The 9,353-nt window shown below is 35.9% G+C and overlaps 1 long non-coding RNA gene across 1 annotated transcript; it reads right to left on the bottom strand.

Annotated features, from left to right (window-relative positions):
- Nucleotides 1-1,710: 1,710 nt before the first annotated feature.
- On the bottom strand, nt 1,711-7,935 carry LOC107182940. The gene is made up of 3 exons (XR_001513696.1): nt 7,925-7,935; nt 2,129-2,135; nt 1,711-1,788 (listed from the first exon to the last, which is right to left on the bottom strand). It is a non-coding gene; the product is annotated as an uncharacterized LOC107182940 (long non-coding RNA).
- Nucleotides 7,936-9,353: the final 1,418 nt, after the last annotated feature.

Genomic DNA, 9,353 nt, shown 5'->3' with positions numbered 1-9,353 from the left:
GCAGGAGAACAACTCTTGAAGAGGGTAGTGAATTAGGCTGGCTGAAACTCAACAATTCTAGAAAAAAAACCACAGCACATAAAAACAGATTTAGCCAAGAGGCAGTGAAGGACTGAGCACTGTTAAAAGACTTAATGAAACAGATGGCCCATTGTTTTGCAATGGAGCCACTACAATCAAGTCTGTTTTTAACCCATTTTAGAGATGCGTGTATTGATGTTTCAAAAAATGAGACACTAATCCTGGAGAACTTATCAAGCAATAACATATTTGTCCTAACAGCTGAGTGATAGTGATGAACTCAACACTACTTAGGAGAATGAATTTGGTAGGGCTCTGTATTTATTTATTTATTTTTAGTTTGAGATACTTTAATTTCGATCTTGAATAAATTTCTTTTTTTTTCTTTTTTTTTTTAAATTTAAATCTTTATTGTTCAGATTATTTGGTCAGTTCCTCTTTTTTCCCCCATAACTCCCCTCCTCCCCGTTCAGAAGGAGAACAACTCTTGAAGAGGGTAGTGAATTAGGCTGGCTGAAACTCAACAATTCTAGAAAAAAAACCACAGCACATAAAAACAGATTTAGCCAAGAGGCAGTGAAGGACTGAGCACTGTTAAAAGACTTAATGAAACAGATGGCCCATTGTTTTGCAATGGAGCCACTACAATCAAGTCTGTTTTTAACCCATTTTAGAGATGACTGTATTGGTGTTTCAAAAAATGAGACACTAATCCTGGAGAACTTATCAAGCAATAACATATTTGTCCTAACAGCTGAGTGATAGTGATGAACTCAACACTACTTAGGAGAATGAATTTGGTAGGGCTCTGTATTTATTTATTTATTTTTAGTTTGAGATACTTTAATTTCGATCTTGAATAAATTTCTTGATAAAAAAAAATGGTAGAGCAGAGTGGGAAAATATAATACTGATTTTTGGTCACCAATTTTCATGTTGATAAAATGGAAATAACCACAGGTTATGATATTTTAATAATAAACAAGATTATTCAATGACACATCATTTGATAATTTGTCTTATAGAAACTAGAAAATGTGTTTGGCTAGCCCAAATTTTGACTTATACTTCAGTCATAGGGAAGAGATATGGCCCTCTGGTGGATAAGAAAATAAGGTTGACATTTGCTTGTGCAATTAGAAAGAATACTGACAGCTCCTACTTGCTCTAGCATACTCTTGCTATATTACTGAAAGGAGTTTTAGGGATAAAATAGGCAGGTGTAAGCAGTATTAGGGGTAAAGAGTGTCCATGAGGGAGGAAGGCAAAGATGAGGGCTTGGAGCAGCCAAAAAGTATACATTCACAAAGAGAAAAAAAATGGGGTGCCACAGCATAAGGGGAGAGGAAGACATCCATTCACGGAAGATAGGGAAAAGCCACAGGGCATGGGAATAAAGAGGAAACAAACTTTCCCAGAGGAGAGAGAAATGCTGACAAATGGGAGAAAGAGGAAAATGGATTTTCACAGGAGATAGAGAATTCTACCACTGAAGGGGGAGAGGAAGACGGGGCCTGCATGGGTTTTGAGCTTTGAGCTGATATTCTACCAATTGGAAGGCAGTGTGAAGAGACAAAGAACTGCAGCCTTTACAAACCTTAGAAAAAAAGAGCTTAGGGGACTATCCCCTTTGGGACCCCTCCCTACATGGGAGTCTGTACTTGTTTCCAATAAATTTCCACCCTTTTCATCTACCACCTTTTGTCCATGGCTTTATCCTTCGAATCCATCTGGGCAAGAACCCGGAAAAGAAATCACCCTTGCATCCTGCTCAGGATAAACAACCCGACTCAGTTGTTTCCACCAGACTCATTACTAAACTTTCTTTTCACTTCCCTTACATTTTCAATTGTTTTAAGGTAAGTTTTGTGACACTTAAATGGCCTATTTTTGAATTACTGTTATTAAATATTCCATTTATTTATTAATTCAGCTTTCTTTAAATGGGTGATAGAAGCAAGCACTAGCCCCTTCCTTTGCCATGAATAACCATTACAAATGTTTCTGTTGATACAGTAACATAACACAGTTGATTATCTGTCACCTCTAATTAAAAGGGACAGTGTCTTTAGAATATGGGGTACAGACATAGTGTTGACAATGGGACTACTTCTCTCTTCACTGGTTTCTCTCTTCCCTTACCCAGCATTTGCTGACGGAGTCATCTATACTCATTATCTGCTCCTTCACAAGTGCCATTCTTTATCCTGAACTCTCTTGATTTTGGAGCAGACACTGTTTTGAATTTATCTTACTTAGTTCTTCAATTTATTTAATTACCAGAAACAAATGTATCTTCTCAGACCTCATCCTGCTTGAAATCTCTTCTGCATTTCTATTAGTCCTTGAATTGTATGTCTTCCCAAAAAGGAAGTACTGTAGCCCCATTTGAAGATTCAATTACTCACCCCCCTGAACATGCCAGTTACCTAGAGTGTGATGTGTGTTATCGTCAGCCTCAGCTCTCCGGTCTTTGAGGTCCAGCCTTGCAGGGGTGGGTCTGGACTTTTTGTATGAGTCCTAAACATGATTACTAAGTATGTATGTATGTATGTACCAAGTTCCAGTTGTTTGAAGTGTGTAACCTGTCTGAGAGGGAGCTACTGGGTTTAGCATATAAAATTTACCTCTTGCCAGCCAGCCTCACTTTAGTCTTTATAACAATCACTTTGAGGTCGTTGTTTAAAATGCAGATTCATGAACCCTGGGGAATTGCCTAATAAATATACATTTTAACAAGTATCTTCAGGTGCCTGTGATTTTCTTGCCTTGGAAGCTACTAAAGAAATGAAGATGGTGATAGGACACTAATAGGATATTTCTGAAACTATTGTATGTAATAGTTGCTTAATAATGAGCATCACTTGTCAACTTTACTTCTTCCTGCTGTGGCACATTTGAAAGCATGTTAAAACATGCCTAAGTCAACTTTGCTGCCATTTTTCTAACTTTTTGTCATGTTTTATTGTGTTGTGTCAAAAATTTGAGGTATAGGTTGTCTGACTATAAGTGGCTTCAATGAGGATATTTACTAACCGTCATGATAGAATATCAAGAAGTTGCAGTATTATTAGGGTTAGTTTGATGACTCAGTAATGTATCAATGACCCAAGTACTCCCGTCATTTTTTGCTATTCTGCAAGTGTGTTGATATTCACCTTCAGTCATAAGCCCTTAGAGGTACAAGACAGGATGCCATACACACTTAAACAGCTGTCATAACTATGTATATTTTGTCCTTGAACAATTATGTCCAAAGGCACAATTAAGTTTCTGTCTCCTTTATCTGCAAGAATTATTTTATTTTTAAACTTCACAATGGGCTTCTTCATATGCCTCAGTGTCCAAAAGCATTCTACATTCTCGCCCCAACTTAAATCACCATGGGGCTATCTGGAATCATTTTATACAAGAGGCTGTGGGAGGATCCCAGACTCCCTGAGCAAAATTTTCCACAAATGCAAAAAATAAGTAATACTTTACTTATCTTATGATTTTGTGAATAGATAAATAATATTTAACAGTGATATATTGTTGTACGTTTAAATATTAAATGTGTATGTAATTACATTAACAAGTTAAACATAGTAATATTGTCTAATATTATCTAGAACCCTGGACTTTAGACATTCAAGTTGGTCAACAAAGTTTTTAATGGATCTTCTCAATGGGAAAATGGAATCCACCTCATAATTGATATTGACGAATGGTTGAGATTATGTGTAATGTTGTTAATGGAGAGGAGAGGTCCTCGTCTCACCCTGTTACTAGTGGAGAGTGATTTCTTGTGATATGCTGAGGAAAAGAACTTTCTAAGACTCACACAGGTGGATGCAATATTGTAGAAAGCTTTATTTCTGTGGAATCAAACTCCTGAGTTTCTAAGGTTTCTTTCTTCTCAGTCCTGCTAAGGAAGAAGTCCCATTTTGCCTTTAGCAGGGCTAAAATCAGAGCCAGTGTCCAGAATTTCCTTTCCATGTTTGCACAGTCCAGTGCAGCATCGAGCTGGCTTAGTTTGTGTTCTCCCTCTGCAGTCCATCAGTCCCTTGCCTGTGGGGTCCGCAGGTCCACGTGGCTATGGAGGACACACAGGTGAATGCAAAGAAGCCAAAGCGAGCCAAGAGCACCGGAGAGACAACTCCTTTGTTAGGGGATTTCTGCTGTGGGAATTCACGAGTGTCTTGAGGGAAGTGGGTAGAAGACTAGAAGTCGATATGGTTTATATAAAATAAGTGAAGGGTTGGGTCATTCCAGGTGGAGCGGGCAGGGTATGTAACAGCATGGCTTTCAAGAGAAGTTCAGGCTAAGAGTGGAAGAAGGAAATCCCTCTTCATCAAGCACTGATACTTCCGGTTTGGCCGGGATAACAGAATTAGAAAACCTGGAAAGGGGACATGCTTCTTTGATGCAGGACTTGGCTGTCTTAGTAAGGTGATTGGTCTGTGATCCATAATGAGGAGACATTGCAAATTTATACAGTTAAGAGAATTGGGGTTCTATCTTATTCCTGCTCTTTGCCCATGGATTATCATTTAATCATTATAATAATCCAGAAAGACACATACTTTTATTTTACGGGTGATAAAAAGTCAATATTATACAAATAAAATAATGCTTCCAAATCACAGTGAGTTAGATCTGGAATTCCTTCTCTCCTAAGGAATGTTTCAAATTGTCTTCTATCTCTTCCTTAATAAAATAAGTGTATAGAATGATTTGGAAAGAGGAGAGACTAACAGAGAAAGGGACACTAGCTAGGAAGGTATTTAAATGGCCTAGGTTAGAGGCAATGAGAGTTTTAACACCAACTAAGGAGTGAGCATAATGGAATTTTATATCTGTAATTATTAGATGTGAAAAATATACCTGCCATTAAATTTGGTTTTGGAAAATATTGGTATAAGAGATGTTACATGATTTAGTTTCAATCTGATGAGAAATGTCCAAGATTATTAAGCTAAATATTAAGCTAATTTAAAATTGTTAAATTGACCTGCTATTTATCCTAGTACAACATTGGGTGGAATTTTATATAAAAGAATAATAAAAGTATGTACAGCACTGGATTTCCTTTCTGTTCACACACTGGGACTGTAGTCCAATTTTCATATAAATAATATTCTAATATATGTTTTTCTGTCATTAGCAATGTAATAACATGAAGAAGCAGTTTATTTCAAAAGCTCCTTTCATCCAAAGAACTCAGTTATCATAAACCTTAATTACATTTAAAAGTCTCTGGAGGTTAGATTAATTTATGTAATCTTCTCTGAGAGAATCACTTACTGATAATGGTGTTATCTAACAGTATACCTACTAATCAGATTCTTTGAAGCACAGGACGACATGATCTTGATAAAGCACGATGCTCATAGAGAATTTTATTTTTTTGGTGTCACTGTTTAATTGTCCACAGCCTTCATAAACCCTTCTCTAAATTACAATAAAATGCTCTAAAAGCACACGCCAAGGGTAGGAGACAAATTTTCTCTGTAGCCAATAAATTGTAAGTATTGTGCACCCACCTGTACATCAATTTCCATGGCCCTGGGAGGTGTCCTAAATGTGTTCACAAGGTCATAGGCAAACCATACACAAACCCACAGATGTATGTTGTGGATAAAACTCTCTGGGTATTGCTTCCTGGGTAAATAAGTTGACATTTTAGACCTAGTTTGAAAATAAAGTTTACGCTCCTTACTTATATCACTAACAATAATATATTCCAGCCAAAAATATTAAACAATTGTGCTCATAGAGTAATTTCAAAGAGCATTATATATGGAGGTAAAACAGGGAAAGAATGAATTTCCCGATATATTTGGAAAATGTTGAAAAAATAGTTTTGAGCTCTGTAAGTCCTTATTTAATTCTGAGATAAACACAGTCTCAGAGAAAATATTGTGGAACTTTTATGTAGGGAATATTGTGCGAGGGATCAAGAACTTCCATGAAATGTCTGAAATAAGTTGAAAATTTGGACCAGGCTGCATAGACATCAAACAATTGGAACTGTATTGTTCAATTGGATTTTCTGTGATGATAGAAATGTAACTATTGAACAATTGAAAGGTGGGTAGTAAGACAGATGAACTGATATTTTTATTTATTGCACTTAATTAATTTGAATTTAAACAGCCATATGTTGCTAATAGCTACCTTATGACACAGCAAAAATCTGGACTTTATGGTAGTAGACAGGATCTGTAGCTCTGATGGGCTAGGAGTACATTCAATAGAGGGGACTTACTGAAGAAGAATACTGTTGATATAAAAAAATAGAGAAGAGAGGAAGCATGAAGACCTAGAGAGGCAAAGAACATAATCTCAGTCCCTGATTTTTAATTCCTGTGTGTGTGGGACCCAGGTCTTACTTTCTTTGTCATTGAGTTTGATAAGAAATCTGTCCTTTCCAAGCATTAATTAATGTGAATTATTTTTAAACCAATTTGACTTGTTGAAAGAATCAAAAACCAAAAAGTAAAATGCCTTCAGAATTTCAGGGGCCCACAGGAACAATCTCAGCCCAGCATTCCCTACATAGGTCTAGGGAGTTAACCTGCTTCATGTCCAGAATGATGTAGTTGGTAGAGCTTGGGTCGATAGGTTTAGATCTGAGCTGATATCTCAGCTCAGTCACTAAATTGTGTGAATTTGGGAAAATAGATAATAATCTGTTAACATCACTTGATCATCTCTGAAATGGGATGGACAACAGTCAACACCAACTTCACAGAAATGTGGCTATTAGATGTAACCATGTGTATGCAGAGTCTGTGATAATGACTGGCACAGAGTAGGAAGTTTACTTTCTCTTTCTCACCTCCTGCCCATGTGCAAAGCCTGCAGTGCTAAGTTGATAAGCTTGTCATGTTATGCAAGATTATTGGTCACGGTTCTTTCCACATGTACTGCCATCTTTATGAGAAGGAATGGGGGGAGAGAGGGTAACTTTTTAATATTCATTTTTGTAGAGAATGGCTTAAAGTCTCAAAGCTGTGTATAAAAATCTTCACATAAACTGTGTTTTGTTTCCAAATTTATAGTGAAAGGCAATACTACTGAAGCAATCAAACAAAATGCCATAATTAAGTTTAAATTATCTGGAACATTCCATAGCAATCTCAAAAATGCATTGTTACCTCCTTACCTAAGCTTTGGTAAAACTAAATAAATAAATTCATGAAAGAGAAATATCCGTATAAAGGAACATATCTTCCTTGGGCAAAATACAATCTTTCTGAAAATGAAAAGAATCACATTAGAAATTGTAATGTGTTACTTTCATTCCAATCTTAACCATCTATGAAACAAAAATTTTTTTCAATTTCTACACAAATGTTCTCTAGGCTATATTTGCATACAATTGTAATATATATGTACTGTGTACAGAAAATAAATGTTTGTCTGTCAAGATGGGGAATGGAAATTCTAAATATATCCCTGTTTATACATTGGCCATATAATCAATTAGATGAATTAAATGCAGTTTATGTCTTTTGAAAGTTTTAGATAAGTAACCTACACTATCATAATCAGTTATTTTAAGTATGATAGCTTAGTATGGCTGAGACAGAAACTATTACTTTTACTCAAAGCACTGATGCCTCTCTTGATATGGAATATTAGGTTAGGTGTTTTAATGTTTGTTTAATTTAACAGGAGCAATTTCTGCACTTATTTGTTCAATGCATTTTGATTATTTCATGTGTCTGGAGGCTGAAAATGTCATAATTGAAAAAGCAAATTGACCATTATTATTAATTGAAATAAAGACATCACAGCTTGTATTGCACATAGACTTGGGTCAAGGTCTAAAATAACAGGCTGAAATGCAAAGCATGTATCTGTCAGTCACTTGCACATCTCCCAGGCACCTAAAATGTATATGTTCAAATGATACTTCTTTTCTCTAAACTTTTCCCTCCTCGCTCTAGTATTCTTTAGCTAAATAATAAGATGCCATCACTTGTCCCCGAGGACAATAAGTAGGAATTATCTTCAGATACTTTCTTTTACTTTTAACTTGTCTGCCTCTAATCTATAATCAACCCCAGTCTATTCTCTTTTTAATGTCTGTCATCTTGCTTCCCCTCCTCCATCACCTGTGCCCTTCCGATAAGTGAGGCTCTAACCATATCTCACTTTGAATATTATAATAACCATATCAATTCATTATTCACTCTGTAACTAGAATAATTTTTATAAAATACAAATCCAGTGCGGTTTCTGTCCTGCTGCCAAACAGACCTAGATCTGTATCTATATATACCATGGCTTCCATACTCTTAAATTGGACCACAGGTGTCCTTCCATATCTGATCTAAAGCTCTCGTCCACTGAGCTCTGGATCTCCTACCGTGAGATGTTAGAGCATGTCGCTCCCCCTTTTGGAAAGTTGAAACATCCCCTTGATTCCATATTTTCCTCTAAATATTCCTCTATTTTTATTATCTTCCCTACTGCAGAACATGCTTTTGAAAGTTAGACCTGACCTCATTGTCTATACTTCACTCATCACACAATATCTCTCTCTCTAACCAACCCATTGAAATTGCTTTTGTCAAGATAAAAAATACCTTATATATAGCCTAGTCCAATGATGTTTCTCAGATTTTATCTTATTTGCCATCTCAGCAGGATTCTTCTTGCATTACATTCCTTTCTTAGATTTGATGTCATAAACCAGTCCCTGATTTTTTGCCTCACTAACTACTCTTAGGGTTTTTTGTTGGTTTTGTTTTGTTTTGTTTGTTTGTTTGTTTTGCAAGTTCAGGCATATCCCAGCATTGTTCTTGCACCCTTTTCTTTATATATATTTTTAGGAACTCGCATGCAGTACCATGTCTTTAAACATCATGTGGCCAAATTTAAATCCATAGTCAAACATTCCCATGAACATGAGGCATATACCCAATCATGTAATCTTCAATTATACAGGTAAAGATCATGTTAAACCTAATGTATTCAAAATAGAATCTTGGCTTGTGTCTCCTATTTCTAGAATTTTCCCATTACAGCAGATGAGAACACTGATCATATAGTTACTCATACCAACAAACTAGGTGCTGTTCTTGATTTCTCTTTCTCAATCCACTACATGCACATATCCCTCTGAATTACTCCTTTTTTCTTTTTTCATTTTCACGTCATGACCATGAAACAGGCAAGGAATACACTGAAAAAAGGTGCATTTTGTTGAAATTATATATGTCTGTTTATCAAAGTAACTAATAAGAAAGAGGAAAGACAAGTTATAGTGTGGAAAATTTTGACCACATGTATAAGTGATAAAACATTCATCTATCAAATGTAAAGAATTATTATCTATG

Source organism: Myotis davidii, unplaced genomic scaffold (assembly GCF_000327345.1).
Source record: "Myotis davidii unplaced genomic scaffold, ASM32734v1 scaffold438, whole genome shotgun sequence".
Classification (NCBI taxonomy): domain Eukaryota; kingdom Metazoa; phylum Chordata; class Mammalia; order Chiroptera; family Vespertilionidae; genus Myotis; species Myotis davidii.
Note: the sequence above shows the minus strand (reverse complement) of the source record. Positions and strands in the feature narration are given on the sequence as shown.